This window comes from Cupressus sempervirens, chromosome 6 (genome assembly GCF_028749045.1).
Source record: "Cupressus sempervirens isolate cs-2001-9-10 chromosome 6, ASM2874904v1, whole genome shotgun sequence".
In the NCBI taxonomy this organism is placed as follows: Eukaryota; Viridiplantae; Streptophyta; class Pinopsida; order Cupressales; family Cupressaceae; genus Cupressus; species Cupressus sempervirens.
The window spans coordinates 287,823,881-287,848,337 of NC_143123.1; the positions used below are offsets into that span (position 1 = coordinate 287,823,881).

The window sequence follows — 24,457 nt, forward strand, 5'->3', positions numbered from 1 at the left end:
ATGGACAACTGAAACAAGTGGAATGGGTAGATAGAAAATAAATAGACAGTCAAGAATATTAGATTTAATTTTAAGATAATTTTAGCCTTTATATACGAACAGATGTAAATATACATTCAGAAAAATAGCTCTATCAATTGGTGTTGGAGTTTGATCAGGCCTTTCCGTAACTGTAATTTTTTGTACTTGTTTTATAAACCATATTAGTTAAGCTCCGATATACGCCTTCTGTGTATTTGACATGCTGTTTGACAAATTGAAGTTCCCATTATTTACCGTACTGGTAAAGAAATCAATGCATACAGACAATGGAACAGAATAGCAGAATTATATTCGCATATGCCAAACATACATTATGCTTCATAAGATGAATAATAATAGAAGATAGTAAAGAAATCAACGCATACAGACAATGGAACAGAATAGCAGAATTATATTCGCATATGCCAAACATACATTATGCTTCATAAGATGAATAATAATAGAAGATCATTTACAATGATCCTAGACGGGATATAAATACTATCCGCTGAACCTTCTTGAAGGAGTCCGTCGGCCACAAACATTATGTCCACTACAAACTATTTAACCATCGGCTACAGAATACAAAACACCGACGACAATCATTCCGTCGGCTACAGAAACACCATCGGGACCATCCAGTCGGTTGACACCATCCCCCCCAAAAAAAAAGTCGTCTCCTGATGACTAACAAAATATCTTGATAGCCACCTGTGCTGCTTTCTTTGTTTTCAATTCCTCGGTACCCTGAGCCAAGTGTCGTTGCACTGCCTCCAATTGGATGATTAGCTCCTCCCGAGCTCTCTACACATCCACCAAGATAGCCTCTCGGCCAACACCTACTCCCAGTGCCTCTGGTACACAGAAAGTCCATGCCTGCAGCAACTTCAACTCTTCTCAACTGGTCAGACTCCCACGACTAATATCCGCAACGACTGGGGGTCCAAGGGGCAACGCCCCTGACGAGGTCGAGGGGCAACGCCCCAGGCCGCCAAGACCAAATTAGCATTTCGCAACCCACACAAAAATGCACGGAACACACCATTTCTGTCATTTTCTGCCGATTCTACACTCTTTCTGGCAACCACTGATGTACCCCCTTCCCTTTGACATCATCTGTAACTCATTCTGAACAATTTGAATCTGTCGTCGTTTTTTTTTTTTTTTTTTAAATTTAATTAGTTAACTCCTTCACTTCTGACTGAGAATGGGAACGATAGAAAAACCAATCCGCATGAGATATCCAGATGCCTGTTTGCCCCCAATCGATCCAAAGCAAAAATCCACATAGTTCCCAACTACAATTAGAAGCTCCTCAGGATCCCTTCTAATCTCACGATTACAACGAGTTGGGTCACAGATCAAAAGCTTCTCCAAATCTACTTTTCAATCACACGGGCGCGATAGGTACAAATCCCACATCTTCGATATGTGATGCAGCTTCCAAGTTAACCCTGCAATTTCATGGACTGCTCTCATGACTGGCTCCCGAAATCTTGTCTGAGTTCTTCAATATTCCACCAGCTACAAGCCGTGGGCAAAGCACAAATCAAGGCGACTCAACTTCCCTACAAACACACGCTCAACATCCGGAAATGATTTCCACGCGCAGAAAAGAGAGTTTGTGAGAAAGTGTGAATTTGTGAACTCTGGCGAACAAAACAATCCGCGGCCCAGCCAAGTAGAAAAAAGGGTTTGCGGAAATGTGGAAAGACTCCGCGAAAAATAAGATTCCGTAGACGAAAAGAACTCCGCGGGAAGGCAAGAAGGGAGACCTTGCGGACAAGCTGTCCAGGCGTCGCCATTCTGCAACGACGACGACGAAGGAGCTCTCAGAGCATTTGGCGACGACTTCTTCAGCGACGGCAACAACGTCAGATCATTCTGCAACGATTTCTTTGACAACGACAGCGACGGTGATGAGATCTTCCAGGCGCGGTATGTTTTCAATTTGGACCCCCTGACCGCTTGAGGGATCTCTTTCCTGTCCAAGGTTGACAATTTAATTGCTTCATTGTCGCCAACTTCTCGGATATGGTATGGTCCGACCCATCTGACTTTGAACTTCCCAGGCTTGATTTCATTTTGCCCATCATTCTTGAGTACCAACTGCCCCGGCTGAAACCTGTTGAGTTTGTCATGCCACGCCTTATGTCTGTTCTGTGTCACCTCTGTCGCCCACTGTGCGTGCGGTTGTCGCGCATCTATCTTATTTTCTTGCTGTCGATACCCTTTAGGTAATTCTATGGTGCGATGCATTCTTTTTTTCCTGTGCGGCCCGTTCACCGTGTACTGAATGGTGGGATCTTTCTTTTTTTAAGGTTTGGATTGTATGTTCTTCCCCTTAGCTTCAGGCATAACCGCCTTTCCTTCTTCCGCTGCTCTGTATTCCTTCAAACACTCATTTTCCTCTTTTTTCTCACCTTCATCGACCCTTAGCATATTACAATTCGGAAAGAGTTCGTAGTCTTCTATTTGCCAGTGGTAAAGGCCATTCACCGAGTCTAGGTCGTCTTCATTCGATCCTCCTTCTAGTGTCAATACTCCTCCTTCATCCGGTTCCATTCTCCTCTTGCCTTCGTCGTCACTATCACCTTTACCTTCTGAGTCTGACGATGTTGCCTCCTCACCTACCATTTGTGTGTGCAAGTCAATTATGAATCTTTTGCCTCCGCGCTCCATTGATAGGGTATTTCGTTTCTAATCATGTTTTACTTTTGCTTGCACCAACCAAGTTCATCCCAAAATAGCATCATATCCTTTTCTTTTCAATGGAATGACTACGAAATCCAATAAAAATGGTTGCGTTCCAATAGTTACCGGTTGCGCTTTCAAGATTCCCAACGGCTTGATTCCATGTTGGTCTGCCGTGAGCAACTGAAATGCAGGTGGCCACAATGTCGGCTTTCCCAACTTCTTCCAGGTATCCTCCGGTAAGACATTCACGCCGGACCCTCCGTCGACAATTGTCTGTCAAAACATTTCCCAAAATCCCCATCTCGACGACCACCGGATGCCTTCCTGTCATGAGCGCCAGAAGCATTGGGTTTGTTGCTGTCGTTGGACTACTGTCGCTTCCTGTGTCCTTTGTTGCTTTCGGAAATGGTGTATGATTCAGAATGGCCGTTCGTAATTGGGGCATTGTGGGAAGGTCACTTATCTTGATCAGTATCTTTGTTTGTAAGATTTGTCGTACAATGTTTTGTTCTGCGAAGTTCCTTGCCAAGGTGCCGGTGATGTCCTTCAACTGAGATGTCCCTGCCGACGATGCCTTTCCAATTTTCGCCTGCGCTTCCCCCAATTTTCTTTTTTCCTCCGTCGACAGTTTTGCTTGCCTTTGCGTAATTGCCAGAACCTCCTCTTCATCTGTGCCGACAGTGATCAAGTTTACTCCAGACTTTGGGCACTTGGCATCTTCGTGGTCGCCGGGTCCGCACCATCTGAATAATAATTTCGGTGTGTTTGCTGCTGTACAATCCCGCGCAAAATGACCCCACAAATTACATGCTCGGCATTGAACAATCGGCCGTCCGTTTGCATCATACTGGGTTTGACTTCGGTTCCCATTATTATTGTTATTGTTCGCATTATTGTTATTATTTTGCCCTCTGTTATTATTCCTGTATCCTCCGGATGTGGCACTTGTGCTATTCGTATTTCCGCTACTGCCTGACGGGGAAGCCTCTTGTGTAAGAAGCACCTGCGGAGATCCTCTTGTCTTCATGTTAAAAGGGCACTCTTTTGTCAAATGGCCCATGATTTGACAAATGTCGCAGAATTGGTTCTTTGGACACGATCCTTTAGTATGACCGTCGGTCTTACACTCCGTGCACCACAACTCACTGCTCTTTGTCTCCTTCTACATGTTTTTAAACTCCATCATGTGGATTATGTCCTTCTATAAGGTGCGGACCTTCTTGCTACTGCCTTCATCGTCGCTGCTATCTTCTCCGGCAGGCTCGTCGTCATCAGAATCAGATGAGCTAGTGTTCTTCTTCTTCTTTGTTTTCTGCTCACTTTCGAGGTCCAATGCTCTGTTATAAGCTTCCGTGTATGATGACGGTGGCACAATTTTCATTTTCCTCCGCAACTTCGAGTGTAGGCCTTCCACGAACCATCTTTTCTGAAGTCCGTCCGCCAGCTTACTTTCCATTTTGTTTATCAAGTCTTTTAATTTTTTGGCGTAAACGCGAATGGTTTCGTTCTTCCCCTGCTTAGTATTGAAGATCTCTGCTACAGTTTCATTATCATCCCACAACAGTTTAAATTCTGCCAGAAACTCCTTTTTAATGTTATCCCAACTGTTTAGCTTTTGTGGATCTGTATCAATGAACCAATCAATTGCTACGCCTCGTAGGGTGGCCGGAAATTGCCTCATCCAGTCGTCTTCATTAGTTATCCCATTTGCCTTCGAGATCGTTTCACATGTTTTGCAATGTTGAATGGGATCGGCCGTACCATCGCCATTGAACTTTGGCAGTTTCTCTTTTGGTCCCTCCATCAAAATTGGTTTCTGTAAACAGGCGTTGATCGGTCCTGCAACATTGGTGCTCTTCACTCCCACACCAGCAGTCTGCACTCCCACATTGGCGGATTGGTCTCCCACACCGGTGGACTGGTCTCCCACATCGGCGGACTGCTCTCTCACACCGGCGAACTGCACTCCCACACCGTTAGAATCAACAATTGCGAACCTTGGTGAAGAAGGGTGTTCTGAAGTTGTCCCTTGCGGAAGTATATCCCGGACGAAGAGTTCACTCCACGCTCTTGCGCTGTCGGCACTCCAAGCCGTGCGAGTCGATGCTCTTCCGTCTGGATTCTCTTCCCTCGGCGAACACAAATTCAAAAACTCCTCCCATGCTTCTTCCACCAATTCCACCTGCTGCCGAGTCTCCTCCAACAATTCTTCGGCGCTCCGGTTTTCGTCAGCAATCTTCTGAAATCTCCGTTGGCGTTCGGCTTGCTGTGCTAGAATTAAATTCTCTTGCGCAGTACGGATTCCATCTTTTCCCTTGATCTTATTTCGATCCTTGTTAAGCTGATTTGGCATTAATCTTCATTCCTCCCACCTTCTAGGTTCATAAGGCAACGACACCAAATGTTTACCGTACTGGTAAAGAAATCAACGCATATAGACAATGGAACAGAATAGCAGAATTATATTCGCATATGCCAAACATACATTATGCTTCATAAGATGAATAATAATAGAAGATCATTTACAATGATCCCAGACGGGATATAAATACTATCCGTCGAACCTTCCTGAAGGAGTCCGTCGGCCACAAACATTATGTCTGCTACAAACTATTTACCCGTCGGCTACAAAATACAAAACATCGACGACAATCATTTCGTCAACTACAGAAACACCGCCGGGACCATCTAGTCGGCTGACACCCATAAACTTCTGATGTTTACAGAATTTCAATTTCCCAGTCTTTTGATGTGTTACTCCTTGGTGACATTGATCATCTGAGATAAATCGCCATACATCATTGCAACTTCTAAACTTTTCATCAAATTATTCCTTCTTGACCATTTACTGAATAATGGTTCCAAGATTGTCACTGCAACAGCACACACTTCACCAGCTTCTTTATCTAATTGAGAAAATAGAAATAAACTAATAAACTAAATATGTCTAGATGACCATCAAATACTTTATTACCCCCCTTAATGGTCATTTTAATAACTACCCTGACAGGAAACAAATTTTTGAAGTCATGCGGCCATGGACAGATAGAAGGCTGACTCCTTAGACTGCTCTACTTCATGATCAGGTTGTTGAGACTCTCTTTTGGTTGGATTTCTGGTTAGCCAACTGCTGCTTGCAAAACCTCTAGATATGACCCAGCTTCCCACAATAGTGACGTGATATTCTTTTTGGAACCCTCCTCAGATGCCTGCTATCTTTTGTGCTGAGTGGACCCACCTTTGCCTTTATCTATGGTAGTAAATGCTTGTTCTGCATCGATCATGTCACTATCTTGCGACCAATAGCCTCCAATTGATTGTGTGTATTCTTGATCTTCATAAGATGCTCCTGAAGAGAAATCTTCTCATCCATTATAAGGGAAAACAACACTTTCTTCAAAATGAAAGCTCAAATTTTATCTAAAGTTTCATGCAGACTCTTCAGGTGCACCTGAATGTCTGTAACAGACTTGCCAAATAGCACTTCTGGAAGCATCTCATCGGTGATAGATAACTTCAGCAAGACAACCATTTCTCGATTACATTCATCAAACTTGTCTTCGTCTTTGCCTGCCACTGTGGGGCAAGTAGATTTACCTAATACAATCTCGTTCGAGTACTAATACTAAAAGATTGAGAGCATCCTCTGTTTCCAAGTATAGAATTCCTCCAGTTGAACTGTTGATCGCCTTCTAGGATGTTGGTCAACAATGACATCCCTCCCATGTACAAAAAAATGATGCAAACTTGAACTTCAAAAGAATCTGATTTTTCTATCAAAAACCAGTATAAACATTAGCACGAACCCCAAGGTAAATTTGGGCAGATTACAAAACTTTGATTTTTGAGGGAAAGCAGTATAATCCTTTTAGGGATTAAGTATATTCATCTATTTTAATAAATTTTTTGGTAAACCTAGCATTCACAAAAGAAATTGACGACCTTAAAACCCTAGCTGAACTGAAGAGAAGAAACTGACAATCTTGACACAACCCTTAGATCATCTGAAAAACCTATGTAGAAATAACTCTTCAGGAAAAACCCACAAAAATACCCTAGCCTCAGGTTGTATGAAACCTGAAAATGCAGGAAACAATTACCAAGATCGCGGGAGAAAGAAACAGACATGCCACGATATTGAACCTTGTAGAAACCTCTTAAAACAGCACAAAAACAAACTTCCAGTTTGTGGAAAATACAGAAACCTCATGCATGGGAAGGCACCCACGATCTAAACACTTCAACCGTCATGTGCGAACACATGAAACAAGGCTGTGATGCTTGTGAAAAACAATATACAGAAAATGAGATACAAATTGTGTCAAAATTGAGGTGGGCAACACTTTCGTTGCACAGGCAAAAAAGGTAGCAGAAAAAGCCCTTCACGAACAAAGATGCTAGAAAAAACATGGTGCAAGGCCAAACTTGGTGCATAGGAAGAATAAACAACCCAAACAACTTCTGCATGATTTCTAGAAGAACAAAATCCTTCTGCTGCAGGTAGAAAGGCCTTCGATGTCTAAAAGAATCCCACAAAAAACAGAATCACGTATGTCTTCTTTTTTGGAAAAAAATAGGTAATGAGTCATGAGTTTTTAAAAAATTGTGAGATCTTTTTCCTCAGATACCGTGTTACAATATTGCATTATTCAATGATGAGTGATTACAAATGGAGACATTGTCTCCTTATATAGAGAAACAACTAAGAGCAAGATAGAAACTTTTGAAAAGACTCAGGAAAGATTCTATGTTATTTAATTGAGAAAGTAGAAATAAACTAACTAATAAACCAAGTATGCCCAAATGACCATTAATTACTTTAATATGATGTACTCCTTGTGTATATCTAATAGTATAATACACAGCCCAAAAAATAAGTCCCCTGTACAATTATTCTGCTCATTTGAGCATCCACGTGAGACCAATACAAGCTCTTTTGAGTACAGCAATGAGACTAATAGAAGCTCCTGTTGAGCAATCACAATCAGATACCACCACCAAAATAGAAACCAAAAATGGAGGACCAGTTGTAGCTTATAATTCCATATTAGATCTCCGTCTTGGGATTTGAAGTTAGGCCTCCATGATGAGAACCCAAAGCATTAACCAATCTCAACTTTTTAGGTACCCTTTACAGTTTCTATATATTTTTTTAATTTTTAATTTTAAACTTTCTGCTCAACAGTCTGTGTCCTCTTGCTACAGCCAAGATACCCAGCAACATGGCTATTTATTTGAATTCAAGTTTCTCGTTGCAGATTTCAGCTTTTGAGGTCAACATCCATTTGTTTAATATGCTGTAGCCAATTTTCACTTCAAAACTTTTTCTGTTAAAATCTGCAGTCAGTTCTATTTTGATATTTTTCTAATGAGGTGTCAGAATTTTGTTATATAAATTGATTACAATTTCACACTTCTGGTATTCTACTGTTTCTTTGTGATGTCTCCATTTTTTAAATAGAGTTCAAGTGTAGAACCTGAAGCCTCTCTGTGCTCCAAAGGAGGAGAAAATCTGCAGGAGAATAAACTAATAATAATTTATCAAGCTGTCCAAAATATTGATTAAGTTTAAATGTTAGAAGGGGCCACTTAGTTAAATTTTTAATGTAAGAACCCTTGCCAATTTGCACCAAATTTTTGCACTTTTCCTGATAAGCATTTTATGATTTATTATACAGTTTGCATGCATGCACAGATTAAATGGTTTTCTGATACTTGCAACTTCAAATGTAGTTTGCGTGATATGATTTATGAAATATTGTATTCACAAGGAAATTCTTTAGTTCAGCCTGTTATATTAAATGTAATGAAATAATTAGCAACACTTCGTACAAGGACTTTTAATTAACAACTATCAATGTGACAGTCTTCTGTAAGAATAAGCAGATTACAATATGAGCAGTTCTTTTTTTTCTTACATTGTTTACTGGTAAATTTAGACCATTATACCTTCTTTTATGTCGCCCAGCTCAACTGGCTTAGATTACGCCTCATGCCACTCCTTCCACTCTGCTAAAGATGTCAACAAACTGTCAAATCCTAATAACTTGATTATATCAATGTTCTGATATTTCAGATTAGACAGATCTAATATGCATGTAAGTTCCCTTACATATGGCCTTATGTTAGTTACTTCTCCCTATACTGATTGGCGTTTTACTAGGAATATTTATATGCCTTTGTAATTAACTATTGTAGTTGATGATTAATTAACTATTAGTTAAATGGAAAGGCAGCCGATTTCTATTGGAATGGGATTGTTTCATAGAGGGCCGACCTAGAAGGTGTTGTGTCTTATGGAAAGACAAGACCCTTGGTTAATGTATAAAGAAGGAACAAGATTGTGGATAGAGGACACACAACATTATCAAAGTCTGCTCTTAGCAATCTGCTCTTTGACGATTTAGATCAGAGATAAAATATCATTTCCAGAATTCATTTCAGACTTCCCAAAAAATAACATTCAACCCAGATTTGAAGTAGATTGATTTGCAGCAAGAGTAAAATCATTATTTCAGTATTTGTTGATCAGAATTTGTAGAAACTTTACATGGTATCAGAGCTCTGGTTGTCAAGTTTAGGCTCTGCAAATTGACAATCAGATTAAAAATATCTAGCAACATCCTTCTATCTTCAATGGCTAGTGCAATCAGACCTGAAGACAGGTTTGATGGAAAAGAACACTTTGTTGCTGGGAAATTCAGAATTACGATGGTTCTTGAAGAGAATTATGTAGTACTGTTTGTTGATAAAGAATCCAAGCAACCTGATGCTAATCCTCATAAAACTATATGGATTAAAGGAAATAGGAAAGCCATGCAAATCATATTAGACAGAGTTAAAAATGAAATAGTACCTATGCTAATGAAACATCATACAACATTTAATATGATGATTGCATTATTAAATGCATATGAGGTTAACAATGCAACTAGAACCCTCGCACTAAAAAGGCAACTAAATCACATAAAGATAAGGAAGGGAGAATCTATGAATTCATACTTACTAAGGGTGGATAGTCTAAGAGATGAACTTGCAAGTATAGGGACCATGATTGAAGACAAAGAGCTATCGCTTATGGCTATAGATGGGTTACCGGATTCATGGGAAACATTCTTACAAGGAGTAAGTGCTAGAGACAAACTTTCAGACTTCAATATGCTTAAAGTAGATTGCCTTTTGAGAAGAATCTAGACAATTCAAGAAAGGAGGGAAATTAAAAACTGAAGATGAAGAACTTCATGTCCTCAAAACAAATTCCTATAAAGGTAAGAAGAAGCACTTCAAGAAGAGGGTAATCAAAGAAATGACAAACCTAAGAGAGATTTATTCGAAATAAAATGTTTCAAATGTGAAAATTTTGGACAATATAAATCTAATTGCCTTGAGAATACAAAGCAACAAGTAAACTATACAAATGTTACTAGGAAAGGGGAAAACTATGATCTTGAGAAACATGTATCAAATGAAGTATCAAGCAAAGCATGGGTAATTGATAGTGGATTATCTCGATTCTCGACACATTACAGGATACGAAGAAGTATTAGACTCAATATTAGAAGAAGTTATTACCATAGGTGATAATTCCACTCATTCTATCAAAGAAATTGGGAACTACACCTTGAAATTGGAGTTAGGTATTTCTCTTCATCTTAAAAGAGTACTCTATGTACCAGGAATCAAGAGGAATCTAATTTCTATTACAACGCTTGAAGGTGATGGACATAAGGTTGCATTCATGGATGGTAAATTAATGACATGGTCAAAGAACTCTTCATTTAAGAAGTCAAAGTTGATTAGTCAAAGAAAGGGATGCTTGTATGAATTAAATATAGAACCTATTCAAGCCTTAATTGATGAAGTTGCTGATATAAACAAAATATGACATAGTGTAATGTCCTGCTTAACTATGTGCTCTTTACGTAAGGATTTTTACCCTTCGTTTGATTGAATTCCAGCGGATGGAAATGAATGGTGCTGTGCGTACAATGCAGGATGACTTTCGTACGGTTAGGGCATGTATCCCATTGCTTGGAAGGTGAAGAGACAAAAGCTGTATGGTGGACTGACCAACCTTGAAATAGCCGTACTGTGTGCAGGAAGAAGAGATATGGTCAAACTGGACCCATATGTATTAATTTCTGGGGAAGATTGTGTGAGTTTTTTCATCAACGTTTCGGATCATACTGTATGATCCATTTTTTTGCTCTCATTGACTCATTGGCATCCTGATGATGGATCATACAGTATGATCCGAAACGTTGATGAAAAAACTCTCACACAATCTTCCCCAAAAATTAATACAATATTCATGGATTGTGGAAATCTGTTTGCTTGGACCCATATGGTAAAATAAGTGTGTTGGCTGGATATTTTGCAAACCGATACTTTTGGGTAAAAATTCAGTCGCAAAATAGGATGACCAGCCATAACGTGTGAGACAAAGTCTCTCCTACCTTAAAGGGAAGGCTCCCCTTTCTCATCGTTCCTTGGATCAACTCAAGGTAAGTAAGAAGTCGAGAGATCTTGTTAAAAAAGTGTTACCAATATCTTTTCTTCTTAACTTTCAAAAAACAATCCATTTACTCGTGGAGCGAGTAATGGGTAGGGTGAATCTCTAACTACACTTATATCAAGAGCTGGAAACAGTGATACTGATAAACCTTCACTAACTCAAAGACTAGCTGAAAATGTACCGGTTTGGTCTAAGTCCGATCGTACTTTTGTATGGAAAAGCCTTACAATTAGGGCACAAAGACTTCTAAAAGTAAGAATAACTTAACTATTTTGCGAATTTAAGAAAGAAGTATAAGTTACATACAAATCTTCTAGCTATATATTTCCACAACCTCTCCCAGTCAAAGCTTCGGCTCCGATTGCTTCTTAAATCACTATGCTCTTTTATTGAACACACAATAATAACATGAATCAAGACAATAGGCACAAATTATAGTCAAAGCTTCTAATTTTCTCTATCACAATTGCTTCTAGTCAAAGCTTCGAATCCAATTGCTTCTTTTCTTCACTTTTCTCCCAAATTCATACTACACGATCAAAGTTATGCTTGTACAAATGTGGCAGAGCTTTTTTGCATACAACAAAAGATGATTTTTACAATGAGGGGGTACTCCTTTATATAGGCACAGGAGTTGAGAAAAAGGTGGAGGAAAAAGTGGGAGCAACTCAACCAACTTTGACCTAGTCTAACTAAAAGAGAAAATATAGGGTTACATGCAACTGCACATGTAGCTTGCATTATATCTTTTACATACACATGTAACTCATCTTTTACATACATGTGTAACTCGCATTACATGTAATTACACATTTTTATGTAATACATTCTCTTCAATTACAAACATGAAAGAAGAAGAAGAAGAAAGACGGAAGAAAATTAAAACAATCCTAGGGATTGTCCTGAAAAGGCCTTGTACTTGGTGATGCTATCCTGGATGATCACAGGATCAGAAGTTTCTGTTCTTTGTACCGCTGCATTTGCCTTGATAACTATGGTCTTGTGTCTTTTGATAACCTCTGACTTTGATGAATTGTCCGTTGTCATGTGGAAACTTGATGTGATCCAGCTTTTCTCACTCAAGTTGTAATGAATTCTCCTTTGTAGATTGGTACATTTTGGATTCTCTGACACTTTGAAAACCTTCTTGATGGTGTCCGGATGTAAACTCGGAATAACTTTCCATCAGCACCTTTAACTCTTTTTTTTGGAAGTGCTTGGCACATGGGAATATGTGCAATTGGAGATTGCTGATTTCCAAAATGTGACTTAGGGTCTTCAAGACATTATTGCATGAAAAATGATTACATGTTAAGTGTAACATATAATGGAAGATGAAAGGTGAGATGAGTGAAAATGGAAGCGGAAAATGGGTTACCTGCATGTGCAAATGGTGAATGAGATGGAAAACATGTAATCGCATTTGTTGGATGAGATGTGAAGTGTTGTGGCATGGAAAGATGAAAATGGAATGTGGCGATGCGCTCGTATGAAATGGAAAGTGGAGTGAAGTGAAACGTGCTCAAGTTCTTGGGAAAGAACTTGCAATTTCTTCGAAAATGGAGAAAAACCCAAAATGCAAACAAGCAAAACACAAAAACAAGCACAAAACAAACACATGCCTTTGGCAAAAGACTCAAAACATGTCAAGATGCAATGCACTTCAATACACAAACCAAAAACAAGAAAATGCACTTTCCATGGCATTGATTTCAGCAAGTGGCAATCGTCAAGCAATAATGTGCATGGATCTAGCAAGATAAGCATGAATTGATGAGCAAGTTTGAAAATGTTCACTTACTTGGAGGTTAAAGAGCCAAAATAGCAAGTTTTATAGACTTGAAGACCAATTCTATTACAAACAAAGCAAGCGCACATATTACAAACAAAGCAAAATCTATCTGATTAAAACTAGCCAAAAATGCAAATTTCAGATGAAACCATTCACTGGCTCAATAAAATAGCTACCTTTTTTTAGTAGCTTGCATGTTTACATGCAACTTCATATTGATGAAACACGAACAACTGGAGCAATGATATCAAACCCTGATGTAACACCTCTTGGAAGAGATGGAAGAATTCACCCTTTTGAGATGAATCATGTGTACTGCTAGTCCGAGAAAGTTTTATGAATTGAACTTGCTCCTCTAGAATTGAATATTCTTGAATATCAAATTCAAGCTTAGAGAAATGCGAAACTAGCTTGAAAAAGTTTTGTGCTGCTACCAACATTTTGTGGTGACAAAATGTAGGACAACAAAGTTTAGTCAATATGCTGACCGTATAGAAATCCCAAAAGGCTATATGGTATGATTGCTAAGTGTGGTGAATAAAAGGGTGAGACCGTACGGTATGGTAGGAAGAAACAAGGTGATGGCCGTATGGTAACAAGGGAGGCCGTACAGTTGGATTGAGGGTAGTATGACTAAATTCTGTAGCTGTACGGGTAGGTGATGTGGAAGTGGCATTGAAGCTTGCGAGTTACAGATGGGGTATGGAGGGAAGATGAGTCCTGTTATACACCATAAACTACTAATCCCTAATTTATTAGACAAAGCCTAGCAACAATGGAGATTTGAACACGAATAACTTCTAATTAATATTTGCGAAAAGATGGTGCTCCAATTTGTCAGATCTGAGCAAAGTATTACATGCAACAATTGAAAGTATTACATGCAACAATTGAATAGGGTGAGGGCCGAATCCCATCGAAACTGCATGAGCCAAATAGGGAAGATCTTTCACTTTCGAAATGGCGAATAAATCTAGAACTCCACCAAGAATTCGTTGTAAAATAAATAATCGAAAATGCATACCTAATGACTACCTACATGCTGTACTTAAATACCCGTCGGGGAAAACTTTTGGAGGGTGTACAAAGATAGCTGATGGCAACACAAACTATGGAAACAAAATAAAAATGGGTCCAAGATGTATTAAATCAAACCGCCCAATTATAATAGTTTAATTAAAATTTATTTTATAACGGGAACATCACAGTCCTCCCATCCCAAATTTTGCTTGTCCTCAGGCAAATGCAATGCCAAATGCTATAGAATGTGCTTGCCCTCCCACATCGCGTTGTCCAACGGCAAGTGTTTCCAACATACCAAATATTCCTTAACCGTGCGGTTCCACAGGGTCTTCTCAAGTACTTCAATGATCTCAATTGGTTCCAATACGAGCTTTCCTTCTTCATTGAGCAGTGGAAGGTCTGCCACCATTGTGACGTTCTGTCCCACAGCTTTCTTAAGGTAGGAGACATGAAAAACGTTATGAATATGACTCTTCTCTCAAAGTTCCAACTCATAGGCAACTTCACTGATCCGGCGAACTACTCGGTAAGGACCATAAAATTGTGGCTTCAATTTTTCTTTCCCCTTTTCTTTCAATGAGGATTGCCGATATGGTTGAAGTCTGAGATAGACCAAGTCTCCCACTTTGAAAGTTCTCTCGATTCGATGTCTGTTAGCGTAGATTTTTTGTTGATTTTGTGCTTGTTGTAAGTATTCCTTCAAGCATCTGAGTATGTCCTACCGCTCTCGAAGCCAATCCCTCGCCCTTGGTGCGCGACTGTCACCCAGAATTGTGTCGATGAAGGAAAGGGGTTCATACTCGTATAGTTCTTTGAACGGTGCCATCTTGATGGACATGGTATGTATTATTGTAACAATATTCCCCTAACTGCATCCATTTGACCCACGCTTGTTGTTGTGCCGAAACGTAATTCTGAAGGTAACCTTTAAGCCACTTGTTCACAATCTCTAGCCACTTGTTCACAATCTCCGTTTGTCCATCTGTTTGAGGGTGATAACTAGTGCTTGGCGACAATTTTGTTCCTGCCAGTCAAAACAGTTCTGTCTAGAAGATACTGATAAATCGTCCATCCCGATCACTGACAATGTTTTGGGGCAACCCATGTAGACGAAAAACTTCTCTAAAAAATAGATCGGCTACGTGTGCGGCTTGAAAGTCTGGGAGATGGCAAATATATGTGCGTACTTCGCTAGTCTATCAACCACTACGTGAATACAATGTCATGTCCCCATTTTGGAGGCAATTTGATTTAATTAATTTAATTAATTAGGTTGTCCAAAATAATGAATATTTTATGAGGATGACTAATTAATTATATTAATTAAATAAATAAGTGGTATTAAGTTAATTATTTATAAAGTTATCAAATAAATAAATATTAAAAGGTAACTTTATATTTAATTAATTTAATAAAGTGACTTGAATTATAAAATATTTTTTACAAAGTCACTAATAGATAAAATAAAATAATGTTCTAGAAGTTTATGGAGAAAGTGGAGAAAAAGAATAAATAGGCACCCTGGGCTTCATTCTAATCATCCAGATTTGTTGTTGATGTTGATGTTTGTTGATGTGCATTATGGAGCCTAGGGTTTCTGCAATAGTCACAATTGGCCATTGAGAACAAAAACTCTCAATTGGTACGCAATTTTGAGGGTGTGAAATATCACTTGAATTATTGCAGCTGGGAGGAAGATAATTCAGTCTTCTATTTGTGCTACATTGAAAAAAAAAAATTTGAGTACAAAAAAGCAGACCGAAAAAGCAAGCCGAAAAAGCAAGCTGAAAAAGCAGGCCGAAAAAGCAGTCTGAAAAAACAGGCCGAAAAAGCAGTCCGAAAAAAGCAGGCCGAAAAAGCAGAACTGAAAAAGCAGGCTGAAAAAAGCAGACCCGAAAAAAGCAGGCGGAAAAAGCAGTCCAAAAAAAGCAGCTCCGAAAAAAAGCAATCCGAAAAAGCAGTTCGAAAAAGCAAAACGGAAAAGCAAATCCGAAAAAAGCAAGTGGAAAAAGTAGATCGAGAAAAAAGCAAGCAGAAGGGGCAGCATTTAAGGAAAATATTACAGCCATCCACAATCAGGTTCTTCACTTCTCATTTGGCATATTTTCTGAGAAATGTCGGTTTTTAGCTGAGTATCAAATATAACTTCAGCACTTCACTATTTCATATTGTACTTGTTTTTGTTTGCCATTTGGCATTATTGGTATCAAAGGAAGGCTAGGATTTTGCAATTGAAAGAGCATTGTAATTTTTAGACTAACTATATTGCAAGCCTAGAGTTTGATGATTAGCTTATTAGTTTGCATTCCAATTGTTTGACAAAATATCAATTGGTTGTAAGTGCATTAATGCCATGCTAGGTTGCATCCAAAGTATTTGTCATAATCACTAGTTGCTGTAGCTGCATATTGCAAGTAGTTAAGTCTCATATTTGTATTGAATATTGTCAAAATTAGTTGCACATTCATGTTTGGTCATTGTTTAGACAAATCTGGAGTCTTTTGTAAGCATTCTCTTTGATGCAAATCGAAACAAGAGTTATTGCAGCAATTTGAAAAGTTATATCAGTCATATGACCCCTTGTATACAAAGTGTTTGACAAAATTCTTCGAGCCTTCAATCAGCATTTTGAGATCAAAATTGAGCAAGATTATTTCAGTGGTATCAGAGCTTGCTTGCAAAGTGTTTGACGAAATGTCAAACCACTGAAGTATAAAGATTTTTGGTGTTGGAAGAAGTTATAACCTATTGGGGTTATTACATTCAATCCTTTCTGTTCAACTTGGGAAGTCCAGTAATGAAATCTATTGAGATACTTTTCCATTTCTATTCTAGAATTGGCAAAGGTTGCAGTAACTCGATGGGTAGAGTATGTTCGGAATTGTTCTGCTGGCAAACTGCACACTCTCTTACGTACTACAATACGTCTCCTTTAAGACCCTTCCATGAAGACCTCTCACTGAGATGTCTGTAAGTTTTGAGAAAGCCCAGGTGTCCTGCCAATGGTGAGTCGTGGACTTCCTTCAAGATTTTCTGCTTCAATTTTGATTCCAACACTAAAAATATCCTATTCTTATAGTAAATGATGTTATCCACCACTTTGTATCGATCATCGTGGGTGTTGCCATCCATTAGCTCACAAGCAAATGTATTTTTGAAATATTCTACCAACAAATGTGCTTTCTAATCAGCTGAAATTTGGGTCAGTAAGCAGATAGTGGGTTTTCTAGACAAACCATCTGCAACCACATTGTTCTTTCCTTTCACATATTCAATGTCAAAATCAAAAGCATGAACCTTGCTTACCCATTTTTGTTGCCTTGTTCAAGTGCCGTTGCTCTAGAAAAAATCTCAAACTATTGTGATCCGTACAAACAACAAACTTGACATCCACTAGATACTGTCGGAACTTGGTTACTGCATGTACAATGGCCAACATCTCTTTGTCATAAATGGAATATAAGCATTCTGTTTGTGTGAGCTTTCTGCTCTCATATGCTATGGGGTGTCTATCTTGCATCAGTATCATACCAATGCCTTCTTCGGATGCGTTGCACTCCAGAATGAAAGGTCGATCGAAATCAAGCAATGCAAGTACAGGAAAAGTGCTCATTGCTTCTTTTAGCTTATCAAAAGTGAGTTGTGCATTTTCATTTCACTGGAACGAACCCTTTCTTGTCAGAATGGGGCGCTAAACTGAGAGAATCCTTTTACAAACCTCCAATAATAACTGCACAGTCCAAAAAATCCTCACAACTCCGTGAGTGATTTTGGGGGAGGCCAATCAAGGATAGCCTAAATCTTCTCTTGATGAACTTGAACCCCATATTTATTGACAACATGCCCCAAGTACAGTATTTTCGTCATACCAAATTCACACTTGGATCGCTTGGCGAACAAGGACTGCTCTTTTATGATCCGTAAGACTTTGTCTAGATGCTTCAGGTGCTCTTCTCATGTCTTGCTATAAATAAGAATATCATCAAAAAATACTAGTAAGTACTTACGCAATTGTTTGTTGAAGATGCGATTCATGCATGATTGGAATGTAGCAGGTGCATTTGTTACTCCGAACGGTATGACGAGGAACTCATAATGCCCGTAGTGACAACGAAAGGCTGTTTTTTCCATGTCTTCCTCCCTCATGCAGATCTAATGGTATCTGGAATAGAGATCTATTTTTGAAAAATAGATTGCGCCATGTAATTCATCCAACAACTCATCTATCTTCGGAATGGGATATCTATTCTTTATTTTTTTTGTTCAATGCATGTTAGTCCACACACATCTGCATCGTCCCGTCCTTTTTGACCAATACCACTGATGTCGTGAAGGCGCTAGAACTGGGATGGATCCATCCTTTCTCCAGTAGTTCTTGAATATTCTTTTCAATCTCATTTTTGAATTTTTTGGGATGGTGGTAGGGTGTGGTTATGATCGGCTTGACTCCAACTTCCAACTCGATAGTATGTTCAAACCCTCGATGAGGCGGTATGCCAGGAGGAATGTTAACAAAAACTTTATCATGTTTACTAAAAATATTCTGGAGATCATCATCTTGGGGAGGTGTCCATTGCCTTTTTATAGGTTCCGCCAAGACAACAATATACAGCCCAAGCAATGTCATCACGTCAAAAAATTGTCTCCATCCGATGTGCAGAAACTTCTTTCGGATGTTCATTTGCGATTCGGTGGAGAACAACCTTCTTTGCATTGACAACAAAAGTGAAGTCCATCCATTTGAAGCTCTGAGTGTATTCATCAAGTGTCTCAATCCAATGTATGCCTAGAATAACCTCCATATCATCAAGGTCCACTATGAAGAAATCCTTGGTCACCGTGTGATTCGCCATTGTGATACTTAGCTGAGGAACAAGGTTTGTGCAGGGCAGGAGTGTCCCTTTGGCAACCTTGACTTTTAATCCTGCGTGTGTCTTCGTAGGTAGACCTCTTCGTTTCACCAGAGAGGAGATTATGAAGTTTAGAGTAGTTCTGCTATTGAGCATCACCATAACCCTTTGTCCTTGAAGGGTTCTCCGTACCCGAAACACTGTGCATCTTAGGCTACTAGCTAGGGCAATAGTTCCTCCGTGCTGTACCAATGTTGCAATTCTTTCCGTATAGTTCAAACTAACCATTTTGGTGTCCTCATGGGGTTGGTTGTCTTCGGTGGGTATATCTTCTTGTTTGTCCTCATCATTGGACACGACCTCAATGTAGTGGATCTTTCCTTTCCTGAGGCATCTTTGTCCAGGTTCCCATGGTCCTTTGCAGTTGAAACGTAGTTTCTTCCTTTGGAGCTCTTATTTGGTAGCTTCGTCCAACGACGGCTTCCTTGGCGGAGGTTTATTATATTTGTCCCTCGGAAACATTGGTGGTTTGGAATATGAGTAACCTCGAGAGGATGATGCTGATGATGATGCCATACTCCGTGCTTTCTTAATGGCCTCCGATAGCGTGATAGGATTGAACCTCTTTACTTAACTCTTTAGTGGTTTTGTCAGCCTGTCTATAAAGAGCACTATCCGTCTTCTTTTAGAAATGTCCGTGACCAAAACAAAGCGTTTATGAAATTCCGCACTGGTCAACCGATCTAGTTTGCCTTAGTTGAGCCAAATCTTTGAAATTGAGTTCCAGAGCTTTACCATCAAATCAATTTATCAATCTCTCAGTGAATTCCACATAGGTATTTATTTGATTACACCGCAGTGTGATGGTGCCGTAATGCCACCATTCATGCGCAACTCCCTCCAAGTGTAATGCCGCAAATTTAATTGCTTCGTCTTCTGGCATAGGATTCAGCTGGAAGTAAGTATAGGCCTTTATTACACACGCTTGCGTAGATATGGATCCAGATCCATCAAATGGAGACAAATTTACTTTATTCAACTTCCTCCTGAGATCATTGTTAAAATATCCTTGGTTTCTGCCTTCGGAATATCTCATTCTCAGATCTGCATAGTCTTTGTAATATATCTTCCTCGAAATTTGCATTCTTCCAGTCCTCTCTCAGTTGTTCTTGAGCCTCCTCAAAAGTTGGTTTCTTCCATCCTTGTGGTGCCTTTGTCCGTGGGGGAAAAGACGACATGGAAGGTCGTGAATGTTTAGGATGAGGGTTTGCTTTACCCGATGCAAAGTTCGCACTATGACTATTTTGTTCACTGGATACTTTATTGTTTGCCAATTTCTTGAGTTTCTTCCATGAGTTGCAAAGAATCATTGGTCTGTGCTTGATTCCTCGCAAGTTCTCTTTGCAGTGCCACAGGTTCGGCTGCTGTGGGTTCCGGTTCTACCACCATGTAACGCCCCGCCAAGAGATCCAAAAGAATTAACCTAAAGTTTTATTAAGTTTGCTAAACATTTTTTTTTTTTAAAGTAAGAAAGTATAACATACACATCAAACACATAGTAGCGGAAGCAATAACATGTAATCATCAACAAACATACATCACAAGTTACATTCCTTAAGGATCCCAAGATGTTGAGTCACATTTAAATTTAATTAATTCTAAGTCTAACAACTACCACATACATATGAAAGAATAATCAGAAAGTCCAATGTCCATAATATACATTTGTTCCGAATGCCTCTTGGCAAATTAATTCGGAATGCTCAATCATCCACTGTACATGTCACAGGGTATGAAAGGCTTAAAAGAATATATATATGTAAAGATAAAGATACATCGTCCCCAAATCCATGATACAAAGTACAGTAAAATAAATGAAACCATATACCATACTTGATACATCCATCCATCATAAAAGATATAAACATCCAACATGAAATACAACTATCCATCCATCATAAAACACAACTAATCTAAGTGCGTGGTTCCTCCCAACCATCAATAATATCATTAGACCATCATGGGCCCTAGTCATCCCCCACGCGTAACATCCCAAGTCACCGAAGAGATCATCAGTAGTATAGTAATAGGGACATCACTCGTAAAACATACTACATTATATGTATAAAGAAATCTAACATGCAAGAATAAAGCATAAGATGATCCTCCAAAGTAGAACACATCACCTAAACATTATGAACAAGCATCCCAAGAAGCTCCAGCCATGGTAGCACCAGACGGATCTCAAATGGTAAGAGTAAAAGCACTACCACCCGACCGCGTGGAACCTAAATGGTCCACTCCCACCGCGCTGAGGAGATAGTCTCAAGTCCCAAACAAGGTATCAAAACACAAAACACAAGTACTCTCTAAGTCTGGGAAATCCTAAAAGTACACTAACTCAAAGGTTCCAACATAGATAGACATCTAGACCCAGAGGCACCACAAAGACACGTAGGAAACCTGCTATGCAAGTGGGAAAGTGTCATCGCAAAAGTCACGTAGAAGTTACCCGAGCAATCCCTTAGGAATCTTGGGTCCTTAGTGATCCCTGCGGCCACTAGTATCCTCTCGTACTAACGAGGCATACTACGGAATGCAAGGTCGTAACCAAGCGTTCTCTCTACCCCATCCTAGCCTGTACTAGCACTCAAGGTATGAGAGAGAACATACAATTATCTTATTAGGTTCATTTAAGTCAGTATTTAGGTGAGATGTTTTCACTTATTAAAACAACTTACAATGGGTTACTCCAGGCAGCCTCTTAGGGCCCCGATCCCCATTGCAAGCCACTTTCCGACACTACACATAGATAACCTACCCTAGGCTCATGAAATCACAATTCAAAGAATCATAATAAAATCACCTTAGTCCTATACAAGCAACTGAAAAACATCACAAAAGATAAGCCACAAAAATTACATTAGTTCTTCATGAGCAACAGATAAGCATCAAATAATAATCATATGATCACAACAGTTCTCTATCAGCAACTGAAGGCATCAATGATAAATCACAAAATCCAATGGTTCTCCAATGAGCAACCAGAAAATATCCCAATAATAAATCACAATACTGATCAAAGAGTCCAAAATGGTCAAGTCAACACATGACATCATCAAGAACATAACAAACACTTCAGTCCTCTCAAGCGACCGAAAAGCAATCCAAGTATAACTGATCGAGACTCAAAAATGGTTATCAAATATAACTGATCAAGACTCAAAAATGGTTATCAAATATAACTGATCGAGACTCAAAAATGGTTATCCAATATAACTAATCGAGACTCAAAAATGGTTATCCAATATAACTGATCGATGACTCAAAAATGGTTATCCAATATAACTGATCGATGACTCAAAAATGGTTAAGTCAGGTATCTTATATACATACACTTCAGCTTCACACCAGGAAACTGGAAAGCAATAACAAACAGTAATCACAAACATGTCATAGAGCATATCAACACATCACCAGGGTTGGGTTTAAAAGATCGAGATCAAAACAACATAACATCACATTCACATAATCCCCGAGCCTTTGGTAACAACCTAGGACTGGTCAACATCTGATCAATCCCAAAAACCCCCAAAGCATAGATAGTACATATAAAACATCAAAATCTCACAGTTTGGTATGATTTAGAAATACAGAGCTGAGTTAAAAGTAAGGTTTTCAGTCTTTGTTTCATTGTATATTTCGTATTCATAATTTTCCCAGTTTGCCCCCACAAGTCAACCCATTCATTTATAGAATTACCCCTATTAGTTAGAATCAATTTTCTAAAATAACGTAAGAGTAATCTATTTAATTTAAGTCATTAAAACAATTCTTATTGATAGAATAATTTACAATTCTATTAGTTTTATCTTCATCATCAATTAAACTTAATTATTAAAATTAACAATAATTTTATTAATTAAAAATTATCTATATTTTAATGCATTGTTATTTTAATTAATAAATAAAAACTTATTATAATAATATTAAAATCTTAATAATAAATATTATAATAATAATTATTATTAAAATTGTTAATAACTATTAATTAAATTTTAATAATAACTAAATTAATAATTTATTAAAAATATTAATAATTAACTAAAACTTTAATTAAAATTAATAATAACTAATATTAAAATAAAACTTTATAACATTCAAACTTTAATGCAAATGCAAGTACGATTTAATATAATCGCAAGCGTATGCTTGCAGCTTTTATATAGCCGTACGACCTCCTAAAAAGGGGCCCGACCTTTAATACCTACATTGCCATACATGCAGGTACACTGCAATTCGACCGCTGACAAGTAAGTCAGGGGTTACGTTTATGTGATTTTATTTATATATATATATATATATAGATTTTTTTTAATTTAGTTTTTAATTAAAACATTAAAACAAATCACTCATCGCAGTTAGGTACACTACGATTACAGTGCCAATGCAGGTGGGAGCCACCGAACAGAGTAGGTAAGAGGTAAGTGTGGGGGTATAAATAATTTATTTTATTGTTATTTTTTTAAATTTAAATTTTCAAAAACAAAACCTCGTTTAAAATTAATATATACTATTATATATTTGTTTTTTTAAATACAAATTTTATTAAATTGATTCAAACACCCTCCAAATTGTAAATTATATCTTTTTCTTTTAAATCAATTTTAATTAAATTTATTTATTAAATTTTATCAATTATAAAATTTAAATGAAACAAATCTCCAATAATATATTTTAATTTATATATTTATAAATCCTTGCCCAAAATTTATAAATACATTAAATTTAATAAACAACCTTTTTAAATTATATATATATATATATATATTGTTTTCAACATTATTCTAATAGAGAAACTATTATTAACCATCCAAATTTTCAATCTATAATTTTCATTTTTAAATTCAAACCCTTCCCAAGTTAAATCCTAATTTCTTTAATCTAGAAAACAAGGGTTTATGATTACTTTCCAATCTCCACGCATGCAGAAGATATAGGCAAAGATTTAATAATTTACAATATTGAAATGTTTAAGCATTCATCATAAAGAATTTTGATTTACAATCCACAGGCACGAAGAAGACAGGAAAGGAAAATTGCGTTATTAATCAGCGATAAAAAAAAACAAGGCCCTACCTGAATCTGATGCTAATACGCAACCTTCTGAGAATTGAGAGAAGATTCACTTCCAAAATTCGTCTCCAAAATTTGTTCCCAAATCCCGTGTCCAATATCTGCGGTCCTCTAAAATGAACCCCTAAAGTTGTGATAAAGAGTTTTCTCCTCAAATCGGGGCACTAATTGTGCGTTCACCCGAGATGACTCTTTGCTCAACTGAGTTAACTCAAAATTATCTTTTATTAATCTTTGCTTTATCTTTTTAATGCATATTAAATGAATCATTAAATAACTTTATTTAATTTTTCCACTTGACTTCTATTTTTAATCTTTATTACTTTTAATCCCATGCGCACTTTATGAAATTAAAACAACATTATAATTTTCTCTTATTTTATCTTTTTAATTAATTTCTTTTATATTTTCAACTCATGCTCA

General features: G+C 37.9%; 1 protein-coding gene across 2 annotated transcripts in view; it reads left to right on the plus strand.

Moving 5' to 3' along the window:
* LOC149552340 (Tetratricopeptide repeat (TPR)-like superfamily protein) overlaps positions 1-24,457 on the plus strand; it is a 212,804-nt gene that overhangs the window by 55,822 nt on the left and 132,525 nt on the right. The window lies entirely within an intron of this gene.